Genomic DNA, 18,000 nt, shown 5'->3' with positions numbered 1-18,000 from the left:
GTCTCTCTGACTTGGAGGGGAAGTTGTGCGTTGAAAGGGCACACAGACTCGGGAGGCACTCGGATAATGAACAACGGCTGCGGCTTGTCATTGCTCGTATATTAAATTGGGCCCAGAAGCAAACGATTATGCAGGCTGCCCGGCTGAAGAAAGATCTGCAGTATCAGGGAACGCCAGTCCGTATGTTTCAGGACTTTTCTTCGCAGCTTTCAATGAAAAGGAAAGCGTACAGCCCGATTTGCTCGGACCTGTTCAAGCGGAATATAAAATTTCAGCTGCAATATCCAGCTACCCTGAAAATCTGGCACTCCGGATCGTTACATCAATTTAAGGAACTGTCAGCGGCGAAAGCATTCATGGCTAGCATAGCTGGGGACTGAACTTTTTCCCGTGGCAGCTTTGGGATACATATCCTGATTACAGGCTTGGTGCACTCTACAGTTGGAAGGACTCCGAGATTCCCTTGGAGAAAGACTTAGACTTTCCTTGGAGGTATAATGGCGATTACCACGTGGCGGGAACACTGGCGACTAGAACTGAAGGGGCGAGTGATGAGAACTCGCCGTTTACACGCCTTAGTATTTGCACCTGCGGCAGGAACATAACAGTATGGACACAATGGAGGGACAATATGTTGGGGAGCATGTGCATTTCTTTTCTCTCTTTTCTTTTTTTTTTCTCCCCCCCCCCCTCCTCTCCTTTTATTTTCAGGCGCAGTGAGGCTAATTTTATTATTCTTATTATCAATTCCCCATCTTTAAAGAATAAGGGGGATCCTAAGCACATAAGCTGTAAGTCAACCAGGATATGGACTTTCTAAGGTATGGTTTCGAGTATCACGTTCTTTTTTTATTCTTTGTTTTTGTTATCATATGCCAGGTCCACCTCTGCCGTACCGCCAACCATTATACCTCGGCCGTATGAGTTGCAAAGATTCGGGGGGCTCTGCTTAGAGTCACCCACTGTTTACTGTTTATTGTTCAATGATTCTGGGTTCACTGTTTATTATATCATCATGTTGCTGGGGTGAACGCTTAACTCGCCCTGGTGTGGGGAACGGGGGGTACACTGCCCCCTCGGGGGGTGGGGGGCATTATAGGTACAGACAGGAATGGTAACCGGTCACATTTTTAGTGACACTTCTCTTCCCGGGTTTAAGGGAAGGCGTGTTTTGGGTATAAGGGGGATGGGTAGGGGCGGAGGGGTGGGATTGGTGGGAGGGGGGAGGGAGGAGGGATTGGGGGTTACTAGCTCTAAACAAAGGTGGTGTTTCATTGGGTATGGTTTTAACTTTACTGTTGGCCAGGTTCGACTGGCTGAGGAGCCTAGGCTGGGGGGCTCTTTGGCTGCCGGTTTTCTAACCAATCGCAGTTTACTTATGACGGCCTATAGTCTACCTCCATGACTCCGCCTGCGGTTAGATTGGCCAGTCTGAATGTGAACGGCCTTGGGAATCCGGTTAAACGGACAAAAGTGCTACAACACTTGCGTAGACAAAAAATAGATATAGCCTGCATACAGGAGACTCACCTTACGGCGGTGGAGAGTACCAAACTTTGTCGGGACTGGGTAGGACAGGTTTACTTTTCTCCAGCCTTAGGGAAAAAAGCAAGAGTGGCGATTCTTATACATAAATCTTTAAATTTTAAACTGCTTTCGGAACTTCAGGACTCTGATGGCAGATACTCCTTATTTACGGGATCTCTGCATGGTAAAGAGGTCACAATTTGCAATGTGTATGGACCTAACACAGGTTCTCCCACATTCCTCCATCATATTACGGGCCAAATATTACAACATAAAGTGGGGAGTCTCCTGGTTGCTGGGGACTTCAATGTGGTTATGGACCCTTGTTTGGATAGGACATCAGTTGGGGGAGCCGGGAACCCGCCCCGTAAAGCCACTTCCTTAGGTAAATTTTGTAATCAATTACAATTATTGGATTATTGGCGGAATTTACATCCAGAGGAGGACTATACCCATGAGTCTAAAGTCCATAAAACTTCTTCTCGCATAGATTACATATTGGGTGACAGATCACTATTCCCCTGTATCAAAGCAGCGACCATTGGTCATGCGTGTGTTTCTGATCATGCATTGATATGGACGGATATCAGTTTTGGTATGCCCGTGTCAGAGAATAGATGGTGGAGATTTCCTGCTTATTTAAAAAATGACGCAGAGTTTCAGAAATTCCTTCAAGAGAAGTGGCTGTTTTACAGTGACACGAATGGAGTTCATCGATCAGATCCCAATCTTTTTTGGGAAGCTAGCAAATCTGTGATGAGAGGCGAAATCCTCTCCTATATTCATGCTCGCAATAAGAGGCTTAATTCTACTATATTGCAACTAGAACAAGACCTACATAAGGCGAAGCAGCGTTTGCTTCAGGATCGGACCGTAGACTCAACACGGGCATACCTTGGGGGAATTGCAGGGCTATTTGCATCAAAGAGCCGTGAAAAGCTACCAATGTGCTGAACACAATTTTTTTCGTTTTGGAAACAAAACGGGGAAAAGGCTCGCAAATTTAGTTAGAACTAGACGAAGTAAAACACACATTGATAAATTGAGGACCCAACAAGGTATATGGGCCCTTAAAGACAAGGATATTGGAGAGACCTTCCGCTTATTTTATGCTCACCTATACTCTGAAGATCGGGAGGGTGGGGACATGGAGGAGGAAAAGTTCTTTTCAGGTATTTCTCTACCGACTCTTACCCCTTCCCAGTTAGAGATGCTTAACAAACCCATCACTCCCTTCGAACTCATTAAGGTCATCCAGAACAGCAAAGCGGGGAAAGCCCCGGGGCCGGATGGGTTCTCTTATGATTATTTTAAAATCTTAAAGACTCATGTTTCTGAGCCATTATGTGATTTCTATCGGCGAGGGTTGGAGTCCAAGGCTTTCCCACCAAATTTTAATAAGGCTTACATTACTGTATTACCGAAACCGGGGAAGGATCCAGCGCAGGCTGCGTCCTATCGGCCAATATCACTGTTAAATTGTGATCTAAAGCTACTGGCAAATGTATTAGCCACTAGAATAGGTGCAGTGCTCCCGAATCTGATTTCTGCCCATCAAGTAGGGTTTGTTAAAGGTCGGTCAGCCAGCTCCCATATCGTGAACCTTATCATGGCAATGGCCTACTGTGGGTACCACAAGTTGGAATCCATGGCGATCAGTTTTGACTCAGAGAAGGCCTTTGAATAGGGTAGCTTGGCCTTACCTTTTCTCAGTCCTAGGCAGATTTGGCTTCTCCGGTAATATTTTACAATATGTTCAGCTCCTTTACACAAACCCAACATCCCACCTTCTAGTTAATAGTTCCATTACGTCCTCCTTTACACCTCACCGGGGGGTCCGCCAAGGATGCCCATTGTCACCCTTATTATACATTCTATCTCTCGACCCTTTACTACGGAGGATAGCTTCGGACTCTAGTATCAGGGGTCTTGAGGTGGAAAATACGTCCTTTAAGATTGCAGCTTTTGCTGACGACCTACTCATTTTTCTGACGGATCCGAGGGGTTCTCTGCCTCATGTTTTAAAATATCAGGCGGAGTTTGGGGCATTTTCCGGCCTTAAAATTAATAGGGAAAAGTCGGAAGCCATGCCGGTTTATGGTACTTTGGCCAAGACCTGGGGTCCCTCTTTCCCTTTGCGCTGGGCTCCCTCTCACATTAAATACTTAGGTATATTGGTCCCATCCAATATTGACAACCTCTACCACACGAATTTGCGTCCAATGTTGAAAAACCTTAAGGATCGCCTGCTGCGTTGGTCACACCTACCCCTTTCCTTTACGGGGCGCATACACTTGTTTAAAATGATCGAATTACCTAGATGGTTGTACCTTCTGCAGATGATCCCGATGTGGTTGCATAGAGAGGACCTCAGGACCATCTATAGGGAGCTACGTCAGTTTCTATGGCAGGGCCGCAGGGCGCGAGTGGCCCTGAGTTGGTTACAGGAACCTCTCCTCAAGGGAGGAATGGCCTGCCCGGATTTTAAAAAATACAATCTTGTGTGTATGCTACGCCACATCAAAGACTGGTTTGGTGGGACATCTTTCCACTCCTCTCATCCACACCTGCTTGCGTGGTTTCAGGGTATGGATCTGGCGGCGCTCATTCAAGTGCCGGTGAGTGAAGTTCCCTCATTTGCCAGGAATTATTTGATACTACAAGCGGGCAGGAAAGCCTTGTCCTTCTTAAGGACCTACAGAGGTGCTTCTGGTAATGAGACGCCCATGGTACCATTGTGTGGTAACCCGCTGTTCCTACCAGGACTGGCTAGCACAGTCTTTTCTAGATGGGAGGGGCAGGGTGTAAAGTTTGTAGGCCAATTAATAAATTGGACACAGGGTTGTATTTACACATTTCAGGAATTGCAGGACAAATATCAGTTATCAATTAGGGATGTGTTCAATTATCTACAAGTACGGCATTATATAATTACCAAGGGGTTATTGGGCTTTGCCCCTTCAGACTACAGGTTTCTAGAAACCCTCTTTATGCGCCCTTCTCAAGGGTCGCCCAAATGCTCTATAAGAAAACATAAGAAAACATAAGAAAATGCCATACTGGGTCAGACCAAGGGTCCATCAAGCCCAGCATCCTGTTTCCAACAGTGGCCAATCCAGGCCATAAGAACCTGGCAAGTACCCAAAAACTAAGTCTATTCCATGTAACCATTGCTAATGGCAGTGGCTATTCTCTAAGTGAACTTAATAGCAGGTAATGGACTTCTCCTCCAAGAACTTATCCAATCCTTTTTTAAACACAGCTATACTAACTGCACGAACCACATTCTCTGGCAACAAATTCCAGAGTTTAATTGTGCGTTGAGTAAAAAAGAACTTTCTCCGATTAGTTTTAAATGTGCCCCATGCTAACTTCATGGAGTGTCCCCTAGTCCTTCTACTATCCGAAAGAGTAAATAACCGATTCACATCTACCTGTTCTAGACCTCTCATGATTTTAAACACCTCTATCATATCCCGCCTCAGTCATCTCTTCTCCAAGCTGAAAAGTCCTAACCTCTTTAGTCTTTCCTCATAGGGGAGTTGTTCCATTCCCCTTATCATTTTGGTAGCCCTTCTCTGTACCTTCTCCATCGCAATTATATCTTTTTTGAGATGCGGCGACCAGAATTGTACACAGTATTCAAGGTGCGGTCTCACCATGGAGCGATACAGAGGCATTATGACATTTTCCGTTTTATTCATCATTCCTTTTCTAATAATTCCCAACATTCTGTTTGCTTTTTTGACTGCCGCAGCACACTGAACCGACAATTTCAATGTGTTATCCACTATGACACCTAGATCTCTTTCTTGGGTTGTAGCACCTAATATGGAACCCAACATCGTGTAATTATAGCATGGGTTATTTTTCCCTATATGCATCACCTTGCACTTATCCACATTAAATTTCATCTGCCATTTGGATGCCCAATTTTCCAGTCTCACAAGGTCTTCCTGCAATTTATCACAATCTGCTTGTGATTTAACTACTCTGCACAATTTTGTGTCATCTATGCTAGTAAAGGTGGTTGAGCAAGGTACTCGAAACTTTTTGTGGGAGGCAATCGCACATAAATGGGATAACAGTCCAACACTTAACATAACCGAGATGGATATAAAAGATTATTTGGGCAACATTCCTAAGACCTCGGAAAATTCGAATCTCCGAGAGTTACAATATAAATTTCTATGGCAATATTATTATTCAAAATCTAAGGCCTATCAGATGAAGATCTGCTCCACTTCCCAATGCTTGAAATGTACTGAGGCTAGGGGGGATTACTTTCATTGTTTCTGGTCATGCCCCAGGGTTCAGGCCCTCTGGCAAAAAATTTGGACCCTTTGCTCTACGATATACGGGATTGATGTCCCCAATCAACCACGGTTCTGGTTATTTGGTCTCCCATCAGACTCCTCGCTGCCGATATCTAAAGCTACATTCAGGTTCTTGAGGCTGGCTGCAATATTGGCGATGCAAACGATCTTGTCTGTTTGGCTCTCTAGTGAAGCGCCCAGCTTCAAGCAGTGGCACAATAAAATGTCTCATTTGGCAGGGCTCGAAGGCATAACTGTTAAACGAATTGCTGTAAGTAAGAAAGCACTGATAACCGATACCTGGAAACCCTTCCTCTCGCATTATATCAATCCTGAGGCGGCCACTCAGTAGGATAAGCAGGGGCCAGGTGGGATGGTAAGAGTTCGCTATATATGGTCCTATGTGATTTTGTATACTTTCCTAAGTTAGTCAGTACATTTTTCCTTTTGTGGATCTTTTTATTTATTTTATTCATAAAGGTCCTAATGATATCCGCCTACTCCATTAATGTCATTATCACTACTACTATTATTACCATACTTAATGTGTCATTGGTGTTCAAGAGCTAGGGTAACATGGGGAGGGGGGGGGGGATACCGGGGGGATATAGGAGGGGATATGAAATTGGTTTGGCAGGAGTTTTTCTCTATGTCTGTTTCATGGAGTAATTTTGTTGTTCTTTGAAAGGTTTGCCAAGTTTGTGAGAACCGTTGTATATATGGTACAATGTACAGCTGTTACATGTATGTTTATATTATTTTGACAATAAACTCTTTTCAACCAAAAAAAAAAAAAAAAGATTGTGGAAAACCTAATGCAAATGTACCTAAGTGTCCTAAATGCATATTACCTGGGGGGGGGGGGGGGCAATTTTCAAACTGCCTGCATTGATGTAAAGTTTGAAAATATTTTGTAACCTATGGCCTTTGCACTGGTTTTCTTATGTTGACTAGCACCGTGAATTTATTTGGCTCATTTTACATCAGCTTTAGTGCTTTCAAGTCTATATATATATTCTGATCAGACAAAGTTCTCCGTTCTCAGAACCGTCCACTTGGGGCTCATTTTTTTTCTCTCTGCAAAATAAAGGCTCGGTTACTCCTGTTAACCTTTCCAAATTCTCTCTGGACATGAATTCAAACTCTAAATTAAGATTCCTTTAATTGTTCATTGCATAAAGTGAGTATTACTTGTAAATGGAAATAAGATCTTCCCTAAAGTGCAACAGAGACCCTCATGATGGCTTAGCAGCCTATTGATGCAGGCAGATGATTTAAGCAGGAAAAGTCTCTATCCTGGTTTTAGTGTTTACAGAGAGAACTTGATCTTCAGTTATTCTGGAGTTCATTAAAAGTTCAGTTAATAGTCATAAATGCCATCAGAAGTAAATAGGCTTTTGTTCAGTTGCTTTTTATCCTTAGGCTGTAGGATTTGTAAAAGGAATCGAGATCCTTCATCCAAAAGTAAGGCCTTTAGAACCACTCTGGGACGTAAATTTAGTAGATGATGTGCTTAATGCATTTCCTTTGAAATCTTTATTATAAATATCAGTTTTAATAGAGTTTTCTTGATAACTATATGGTCAAGGAAGTTCAGGCTCTTTTAGCTAGAGAATATTACTTTTCTCAAAAGGAAAAAGTGTTCATAAGGCCTGTTCCTCATTTTATTCCAAAGATTGTCTTCTATGTTGGCACTTTGTCCTACTCCTAGTAGCTGTGTACACTCAAGTGAATTTTCAAAGGAGTTACGCATATAAATGTAACATACTATCATAGTAATTTTCAAAAGCCATTTACTCATGTTAAGTGCCCTTAACACAGGTAAAACCTATTGACCATTCAATGGCATATATTTAGCAATTTTCAAAAGCCCACTTTCATGGATAAAGTGCATTTACACGTGTAAAGCCCAGTTTTAAACATGTAAATGCTTTTGAAAATCAGACCCAAAGAGTGTTGGGCTACCAGATGAATGGCAAAGTGGGTAGTATGAAATGTTAGAAGTCATTGAGGAAACCCATGCAGCCACACAGCTAGATGTGTCTGGCAGACACCGGTGATAAAATTAACTAGAAGCTTGGTTTGTCTGGCAAGTTACAGATACAGTAACAACTAGAGGTCCTAGTGAAAATGTAGGCACTTACCGAGCTAGGTGTATGTAAGGTTATGCAGGGGACCTAGGAGGCTGGATGTCCAAGCAATAGCCATGTTAGTATTGATATCTCTTTACATTATAACAAAGCTTTGTGGTTAGTATCAGAAAGTGAGAGATGCTGGGTGTGATCTAAGTGGGGCATTTAGTATGCTCATTTGCCCAAGACGGTAGAGTACAAACAAGAAAGATGACAAAATCTGTCCTGAATAAGAAGAAAGATCTTACAAGGTGTCATGCTATATACCTAGCAGTCTACATCCTTGCAGTGTGGACCGAAATAACTGGGCAAACTGAATGAATTAGTTTGGTCTTTTTCTGTTGTCATGTATTATGTTACTTTGGATTGAAAAGCAGTCCAAATCTATCTCTGCAGAGTCAACGTTTTCAACAAGAAAGAGCTTCCAGTAACTAAAGGAACTAATAGCTAGATGGGTGCAATTTTGTATTAATGAGAAATTTAAATCAGATTTCAAAAAAAAAAAGTTCCTCCTGAAGTAAAAAAATAGCTTTCAACAATAAAAGCCTTATCTACAGAATGGGCTAAGAATTGAAGCACACATTTTAGATTTGTGCAAAACGTTTTTCTAATAAATCAGGGGCCTCAGTGGATTGATGCATGTGCATCGGTTACATGATCCCCCATCTGTATTGCTCACTGTACTGCTATCGGAGAACAATTATTACAGGTAAGTAGTTTCTGTATCTCTGAGGACAAGCAAGATGTGCAGTCATTAAACCTGGGTGATGTCATCAAATGGAGCCCTAATCAGAGCATTGACTTCAAAGCTACTGGAGCTTTCTGTCATGCTGTACTCGTGGGGGATGTTCTGTGTAGCAATATTTGTAAAGGTCTTACAGAGCCCTACAGTCACTTTTTTGGTGAGCTTTCCTTTATGGTACTTTTTTTTTTTTTTTTGCAATGAAACTCCCTCAGCTGAGTTTCCTTTTCCTTCTTAAAATCTTGTTAGGTTTTTCCAACAAGTTTTCAAGATTTTTCTTTTTTTTTTTTTTGTGGCTGCATTATCTGCTCCAGTGCATCAAGTAGTCTTTATTTCCTGAGTTTGAGTCATTTGATTTCACTGCATCTGTTTTTCTCTGATGTCCCAGAAGGAGAAGGCCAGTGGGTTCAAGAAATGAACCTGGTGCAGCCACCGTCAGTAACCAAACCTCACGATGTATGCATGTGGTCTGGGTGCTAGATACAATATCCCTGGTTACAACACCTGTCAGAAGATGTTTTCCCAAGGGTTTTCGTAATGGACAAGAACATATGGAGAGACTTTATGGTTCTTATGAGTCAAATCCAAATGCATTGGCATCAGCGGCATTGCCCTCAAAGGCCCCTGGAACTGCATCAGAGGCTGATTGTTATTATCTAGCTCTTCCTGCAAAGGTTCATTTCTGCTTCATTGGTATTGGCATCAGGATTCTGAAGTGGTGTATATGGTGAAGGCTAAGAAGCATCAACATCAGCCCCTGCTGATTCATGGTGGAGGGAGCAGGGAGATGCAGGCAGTAGCCATACATCCTCTTAAGCATCCCTGCAGAAAGCCACTTACTTTCTTGATAATCTGGGGAATCACATCGGTCTTGAAGGGCCCAGGTTCCTACCATCAATATGCCTCAAGTGACTCAAGATGTCACCTCTCCCCTCTGTTTCCCATGTGGTTTTAGCATTGGCAATATTTGAGGAGGAGTTTGGGAGAAGAATCCCAGGAGACTTTGAACTGCTGTCTTATTAAGTGTAAGAGCACTGGCATTAAAATCATTAGTAGCAATACAGATGGAGGTGCATCTAGTCATGGAGACTTTTTGGCAGAATTCGCTAGTAACCTATCAATGATGATGCCCTGAGGGACATCTGTATCTGTACCAGCCACATTGTTGTCAATTTCCAGTGCACCGAGGAAGGAAACTTCATCGAGGCATCATATTTATTGGAGTCTAGGCTCCTAACAGTCAAAGGGAACCCTCACCCTCACTGGTTAGTCTGTAAGGTGCCACCCACCTGTTATCATCTTTAAATATATGGTTATGTTTGAGAATTTTTTGATGAATTATTTAAAGTATTTTATACCTCCTGTTAATATTTATTTATTTAATCATGTGTATATTCCGCAAAATCCAATTTCAAGATTAATGTGGTTCACAATTGTGCGCACACAATTATTTAAAACATCATAGTACAAGCGTTTGCAAGAGCTCCCGAGTCGCTTGTGAAATTATTGCCTTGAACTAAGTATGCCTCATACCAAGAGAGAGGGGAAGGTAAAGAACGGAGCCTTGACCCCCCACCACACACACACACTTAAGTCTACCATGACACAAACGACGATTAAAGGATTTTGCACCGCAGCGGAGATGGCTTCGGGAGGTTCGGCTGCAGTCTCGGAGGAGGAGCAAGCTCTGGCACTGCGCGGTGAGACATCTTTGAGCACCGGAGCACCAGCGCCCCCCCCCCCCCTTCCCCACCAGCTTTTGCCAGCACGTCAGGGCCAGTCGTGGTACCAGGACGGAACGCGTTCATAGAGGAAATGGCCCTCGAAGCAGGCCCACCCATGAATATGGCAGGGCAAGTCCAAAGCAGAGTTTCTATGACCGCTTTGGAGAAGCAAAACATCGGAATTTGGATGGCCTAGGCGGTTCTCCGCTATTTCCAGCCACCCAAGGAAGGAGGAAAAAGGAGTTAGAAGATATACAGCCTGACTCAGCGGTAAATATGCCTGTAAAACGTTTTTGGTTAAGCCTATGGTTGTGACATTAGATTCATTGTGGAACGCTATCTCGCTGCTGGAAAATGCTATTATTACTTCAGCAGCCGTGATGAGAGATTCACAGGCTCAATTTAATTCTTTGAATCCGGTGGTGGTAGCTCATTCTGCTAAAATTGAGGCAATGGATTAAAAAATCACTCAGATACAAACTATTCAATCGGGCCTAATTCAAGGGGACTCTATATTGGAAATAAAAAGTGGAAAACCTGGAAAATAATATTAGATATCTGAATCTAAGAGTGGTTAATTTTACGAAGTGTAAAATGATCTCACCAAGGGAACAATTCAAGAAATATTTGTTAGAAATATTACATCTTTCAACGGAAGCTTTGCCAATTATATCTAAAATCTTTTTGCCTGAAACCATACAAGAGGGTGAGAATTCAACTACCAACAATCCAGTGGAACCTGCTGAGTCTGCACCTTCAGTAATGAATCTGTCAGAGTTTTTGGCAACATCTTTAGAAGATCAAGTGGAAAAAAAGAGGAGCTTTAATGGTTAATTTCACTTTGCCAGCAGAAAGGGACAATATATTAAGATTGTTTCTTCGCAATAGGAATTTGTTATATTTGGGGCAGAAAATATGGATATACCCAGATATTATTTTAATTATTTTTTTTATTATTTAACAGCTTTTAATATACCGGTGTTCGTAGGGCACATCACGCCGGTTTACAGTAAAACTTGAGAAAGGAGGAAATAAAAGTTACAACAAAATAAAACAAAATAAAACAAAATAAAACAAAATAAAACACAATAAAACACAATAAAATACAATAAAATACAATAAAATACAATAAAATACAATAAAATACAATAAAACAAAATAAAATACAATAAAATACAATAAAACAAAACAGGGAGCGGGTGATGGAGACAGGTGAGAAAGGGGTAGATAGGCAGAGGAGGGTAGCAGCTGAGAGGACAGAGGGTTACAATCAAAACTAGTTCAATTTAACCAAATTCCTATATATATAGGATATATATAGGGATATATACAAATTTAAAATTCTTTTAAAAAATGCAAAAATTTAAAAATGCAAAAAATTTATAAAATTGAACATTTTATAGGAATTTGGTTAAATTGAACTAGACCGTAAATGATGAGAAGTCCGGACGGCTCCCTTTAAAAAAACGGTGGGGTTGTGCGTCGTCAGGCTTGCCGATACGGTCAAGTTACCCAAAAATATATATTTTTTAAATGAGTTATGGTATATAGATCTTTGAGTCGCGGAGTACAAATAAAATAAATGTTTTGGTTTTTCCCTTTTTGATGGTATACCCAGATATTGCCAGGGCTACACAACACCGTCGTAAAACATTTCTTGCAATGTGTCCTAGAGCCCGTCAATTAGGAGCACAGGTTGTAATTAGGTTTCCAAGTAAATGTTCTTAAAAATAAATAATGCTAGATATGTTTGCATGGATCCTTCTCAATTAGAAGTGTTTTTGAATTCTCTACCTGATTCTAGGGAAGGGACCAATGTAGCCATCGTAGCTTAAATACTCCGCACCATCTCTTTTCTTATTATGTTCTAGTAATTATTGAATTTCTCCTTTGAAATATTGTTCCCCTCTAGTTTGCATTGTAATTCACGTAGTGTAGTAGGTAATAGGTGATTACTCCGTTCGTGTATTGCCTTATACACTGCCTGTAATGTCTTGGGCATGCTAATTGCTGTCTGTAAAATTTAAAATACTCAATAAAGAAATAATTGAAAAAAAAATAACCCACCACAATACAAAACAAAGTTGGTCTGCATCCTTTCGTGGAAAGATCTGATGATGGCAATGAACTGCTCTGGGCAGCCAAGGTTTTGGAGGATTTTTCCATATGTCATTGCGGTTAATTGTATCGAAGACATTTGTCAAGTCTGAAAAGACCAGGTCTAGATCTTGAGTTTGCTCAAGGCACTTTTCCTGAATGATATTATGATTTATTGGCCGATGGTTATTTATTTAGCCAATTATTTTGTTTCCCATATGTAGATGTAATAAATGTGTGTTTCATATGAAAGATGACGCTTTGCAGAGAGTACTTTATGTGCATACAAATATACCTCATGCTCATTGAAGAATTAAAATGTCACAATTAGGATAATGACCACTGCAGCAAAGCAGAGGAACCACTGACACTGTATTGCTTTAGAGGTACTTTTTAATTGGAAGCTGGAGCGCAATGAAAGGAGGAGGAGGAAGAGGCTATTGTAAAAGTAGAGCCTTTTTATAAAAAGTAGTTATTAAACCTGTTAGGTTAGTCTGGCAAATTTTTACTGCTGCTTTAATGCATGTGGTACTATAGCTAGGTATTTGGTTAGAGACTGAAACATGGATTCAAAGGGTTTTTTGAAAGTCAAAACTACAGACTTGGACTCCTGGTGGGGGAAACTCTGTACTTCTGACTCCGAAAATGTGACCCTACACAATAACATGCTGTTCCAACGGACTTGCACTATCTCAGCAATGTTTCTTCCATGCCAGAGATGCGGCTTCTCCAGTGGGCCTCTCTCTCTTTTGTATCTGGCAGAATAGCTCTCACTGACTTCCTGTCTACGAAGTTAAATCCAGCAGTGTTTTGCTTCCTGGCCACTACTGCAAAACACATAGTTTTTCACTCCCTTCCCAAAGGAACTTGATTACTGGATTGTCAAGGATACTGAAAGTATGGTTATCCATGTTATTAGTGAGATTGGCCCCCTTAACTGCTGATAGTGTCTCCTGTGCCACTCCTGAAGAGCCAGGATGGCAGGTAGTGGAAGGGCCACCAGAATCCCCGGGCATCCTTCTAGAAAAATATTCATCAGCTCCTCTTGCCTGCTCTCCTGGGGTCCATACCCCCTCCTGGCAGAACAGACATGCTCAAGATATAATGTAGCGACAGGACTATACCACTGCCTTTGGCAGGGCATGAATTTACATTGTGAGCCTTACAGAACAGAACAGGGGAATGGAACAACTCCCCTATGAGGAAAGACTAAAGAGGTTAGGACTTTTCAACTTGGAGAAGAGACGACTGAGGGGGGATATGATAGAGGTGTTTAAAATCATGAGAGGTCTAGAACGGGTAGATGTGAATCGGTTATTTACTCTTTCGGATAGTAGAAAGACTAGGGGGCACTCCATGAAGTTAGCATGGGGCACATTTAAAATTAATCGGAGAAAGTTCTTTTTTACTCAACGCACAATTAAACTCTGGAATTTGTTGCCAGAGGATGTGGTCAGTGCAGTTAGTATAGCTGTGTTTAAAAAAGGATTGGATAAGTTCTTGGAGGAGAAGTCCATTACCTGCTATTAAGTTCACTTAGAGAATAGCCACTGCCATTAGCAACTGTTACATGGAATAGACTTAGTTTTTGGGTACTTGCCAGGTTCTTATGGCCTGGATTGGCCACTGTTGGAAACAGGATGCTGGGCTTGATGGACCCTTGGTCTGACCCAGTATGGCATGTTCTTATGTTCCAGATAGGATCTCCAAATGCTTTCCAGTCCTAGCAATTGCAAGAATTGTTACCCAGTTATAGTTGGGTAAACTTGGACACAGGCAGCTAAACTGACTTGCCAAAGCTGTCACAGTATCAGTGTCCAAATTTGGATTTCAAATTGCTTCAGTGGTTCTTCTCTCTGTGCATAGAAACTTTCAATCTAAAAGGGGCAGATTTCTGCTTTTTCTGTCTCTAGGTACTGCTACCCCCCCCTCCCCCGAGGTGTCCATGGATGCCTTAATCCCGCCACAGCATCTGTCGTCCCCCCCCCCCCCCTTTGAACTCAATATCTCTCTTCCTGACTGGAGTCCCACTTTAGCATTGGTCTCCTCTTTCCATCCCTTCAATCTCTTGTCTCCTTCCCTCTCCCCCCCAACACCCCCACCTCTAGTCCCAGCTCCTCCTGTCATCTTCTACCAGCAGTGCCTGGGAAACCCCACCAGCCTTAAGTTTCTGGTCCCATCTCTCCCCCACCACCTCCTTTTCCACAGGTGGGGCCTGGATATCTCCAGCAGCCTCTTCTTCTCTTCAGCCAGTGGGGGGTCTGGGGATTTCCGCCCGGTCTGGCTGCCCCTTGAATTCTGTAGAGGGGGCAGCAGGAGGGAATTAGGATGGATCAAGAGGGGAGGAGGGTTAATGAGATTAGAGGTCTGGGCAGAAGGGAGCCGCTCCCAAAATTGTGCCATTCTAGGCCACAGGCCTAGATTGGGAAATCCAGGCCTGGGGTGCACTATAATCTGTTTAAAGAAAACCAGGAGCCTAGGAGTTATAAATTTAGGGCCTTGATAAAACTTTAATCTTTTCCCTATTCTGTATGAGAGTCCCAAATACAGTAATTCATCCTACTTTTTATATTAAGTTGTCATGAAAACATTCACTTATTACTGTTTTGTCTGTTATCTTCTTCTCTAGCTTTCATGATAATTCAAAAAGACACTGCACCAAACCAGAAATAAATTGAGGGTCCCTCCTGGGACCACTGGATTGCTAGTTTAAAAGCTATTACACCACCGGAAAAATAATTTATATCCTTGGGCAGAAAGATTACTTTTGGTATGCATTAGACCTTTGTTCCCCCCTCAATATTCAGTATTTCTGTCCACACTGGAGATTAGTGAACGCTGTAAACAGTTACTTGCATGCTTTAGCAATGATGTAGGACTTTCGTATCCTTGTATAAGGAGGAAATTAGCACGATTGAAAACGTATGCTGTTTTGGGGTTTTTTTTTTCAATTTTTTTTTTTTAATTTCCTTATGTCTTTATGATGTCAGTGGCAGCTAATCTGTCTATTGTGATTGTTCAATTCCTCTGTTTCTGTTTAGAGTGTTTCTTACGCTGATCAGTTTACTTTTGATTTCAATAGCAACATTTCATTAAAACGGTTGTTTTAAAACATCTTTGGAATTTAACCCCATGCTGAAATCATTAGATCAGATCCCTTTGTCCTGACAGTAGTTGATTGTAATAAGCCTATTATGACAGCATATTTTGTTTATATTAAATATTTTACCTGACGCAGGTATCAGTTTGCCTTCCATGCATTGTAACATTTCCTTGAACTAGTTTTGGCATAGATTTCTCATTTATTTTGCCACATCCTGGCTCTATCATGAGAAACCTCTATTAATTATAATCCACTTAAAAGGACTCAATGCCTGCATAATTTCAATTTGAAATATTAGGTTTTATATTGATGTGCTGCTTGGCAATGCTGAATAAAATCTGAAATCTAGAGAAAATTTTTCTCTTTATAACTCAGAAATTCTAAAGTGCAAGCCTATTTTGGGTTAAACATATTGGCCTATTAATGCAGAATGTATGTTGATTTTTACACTGATCTATTATGAAGAGAACAGTTTCCAAAGCCATTTTATCCTGATAAAATAACAATTTACCTTGGCAAATGGGCTGTCTTTTTATCTAGCCAAAAGCATGCATGGGGTTCCACAGAGTGCTTGCTTTTGGCTGGATGAAGAGGAAGTGTTCCTAGGGATATGTTTGTAACAGGATTAGAAATAGTACTTGCATTGCATTTTCAAAAGTACATGTGCTATTTCTCAGCCAGACAGTCCACACAAAAAGCAGGTGCAGATCTCGCAGGCCAGTAGTATCCATGGGCACTTTTTTTTTAAAGGGAAAGCACACATGGACTTTCCCTTTGAATGTTTGTACAAAGCAATTTTCTAATATTCTTTAAAGCAGTTTACTCCTGGGGGAGTTCTGCACTACTGCGGAGTGCAGAATTTGCGCAGAATTTCAATATTTGGCGCAGAATTTGAAGAGAGGGTCTGCTCACAGCGCCTATCCTGTTCGTGACAAAGATTTCACAGGTCTGACATGCCACAAGCAGAGCCCATCGTGCTTGCGGTGAAGATGACTGAGGCTTGGCAGCCGCGAGTGGACCCCATCCCGCTCACGGCGAAGATGACTCAGGCCCAGCGGGCACGGGCAGAGCCCATCCAAGTGCTGTTTTTGCCAGAAGAGGAGAAACAACATAGGTGTATGTGCAGAGGGAGAGGCAAAGAAAGCATTTTAGGGGAGGAGTTTGGGGGAATGAGTGCAGGAAGATCTGACTGGCCCGGTGAGAGGGAGCCAGTGTGCAAGGGGGTGTGTATGTGTGTGTGTGAATGTGAGAGGGAGCCTGTGTGAGGGTGCATGGGGTGTCTGTGAATGTGGAGAGATTGTGAGGAACTGTGTATATGAGTGAGAGATTGAGAGCTGCTGTATATATGTGAGGGTGCATTTTATTTGTGATAAGAGCCTGTATTGGGATGTGCGGGCATATGTTTAAGAAGGAGAGGGAGCCTGTGTGCAGAGGTGTGAGAGAGAGAGTGGTAGCCTGTGTGAGGGTGAATGCACAGAAGAAAGGAGCCTGTGTGTGGATATGTGTAAGAGAGAGAGGGAGTCTTGTGAGAGTACGGAGCTGTACAAAAGAGAGAGGGATCTTGTATGGGGGGGATTGGAGTCTGTGTGAAGGACAATATGAGAGAGGGGTCAAACTCTGGGAGTGAAGGTAGCGTGGAAGGGGTTAAGCCTGAAGAGGAAGGGAAGAGATAGTGGAAAGCTGAGGAGTTGGGGCTTGAGAGGGCAGAGTGAAAGAGGTCTGGCCAGGGAAGTAAGGAGAAAGGCGGAAGGGACACTCTTAAAGTGTAGTTCTAGGGAAATTCTGCTCAAAATATTTAAAACTGCATCTTTTAGTAATAGCTTTTCTATATTACATTTTAAATTACCGTAATTACTCAAACTGTGATGTGTATTGTGTTATTTTGACCAATATAAAGTGTGCAGAATGTTGCAGAATTTTAAATTTTTGTGCGACAAATTCCCCTGGGAGTAGCGGTTGTACATTTTGCTTTGAGAGATTATGAATGGATTAGCAAAATTAGTGGTGGTATCTGTTTCTTTGCAGCCCACAAAGAGGCTTTCTGCAGTACTTTTGGTGTCCTAATTCTCATCAGCTTGTATTATATTTTTCATATAGCAACACATTATATTTCAGGTTTGTAATTCCGTTGCTAATCTTCCAATAATGCAGAGTGTGCAGAGCCACTGATTTTATTGGAGTAGGAATTAAATATAAAACACTTGGATATGCATGGCTTTTCCCAAATTGGTTCATCTAAAAATGTAGTTTTATATTTTTATTTTGCAGCTAAATACTATGTTTAGTATAATTTTATGTGCATATAGCTTGCATCTTGAGTAAGCTGTGTAATAGAAGAGTAGACAAATACAAATGGGCA

The 18,000-nt window shown here is 41.8% G+C and overlaps 1 protein-coding gene across 4 annotated transcripts in view; it reads left to right on the top strand.

The window, feature by feature from the left end:
• SNX4 (sorting nexin 4) overlaps positions 1-18,000 on the top strand; it is a 171,478-nt gene that overhangs the window by 53,658 nt on the left and 99,820 nt on the right. The gene's annotated exons all lie outside the window — the stretch shown is intronic.

Source organism: Rhinatrema bivittatum, chromosome 6 (assembly GCF_901001135.1).
Source record: "Rhinatrema bivittatum chromosome 6, aRhiBiv1.1, whole genome shotgun sequence".
NCBI classification, from domain to species: Eukaryota; Metazoa; Chordata; class Amphibia; order Gymnophiona; family Rhinatrematidae; genus Rhinatrema; species Rhinatrema bivittatum.
Note: the sequence above shows the minus strand (reverse complement) of the source record. Positions and strands in the feature narration are given on the sequence as shown.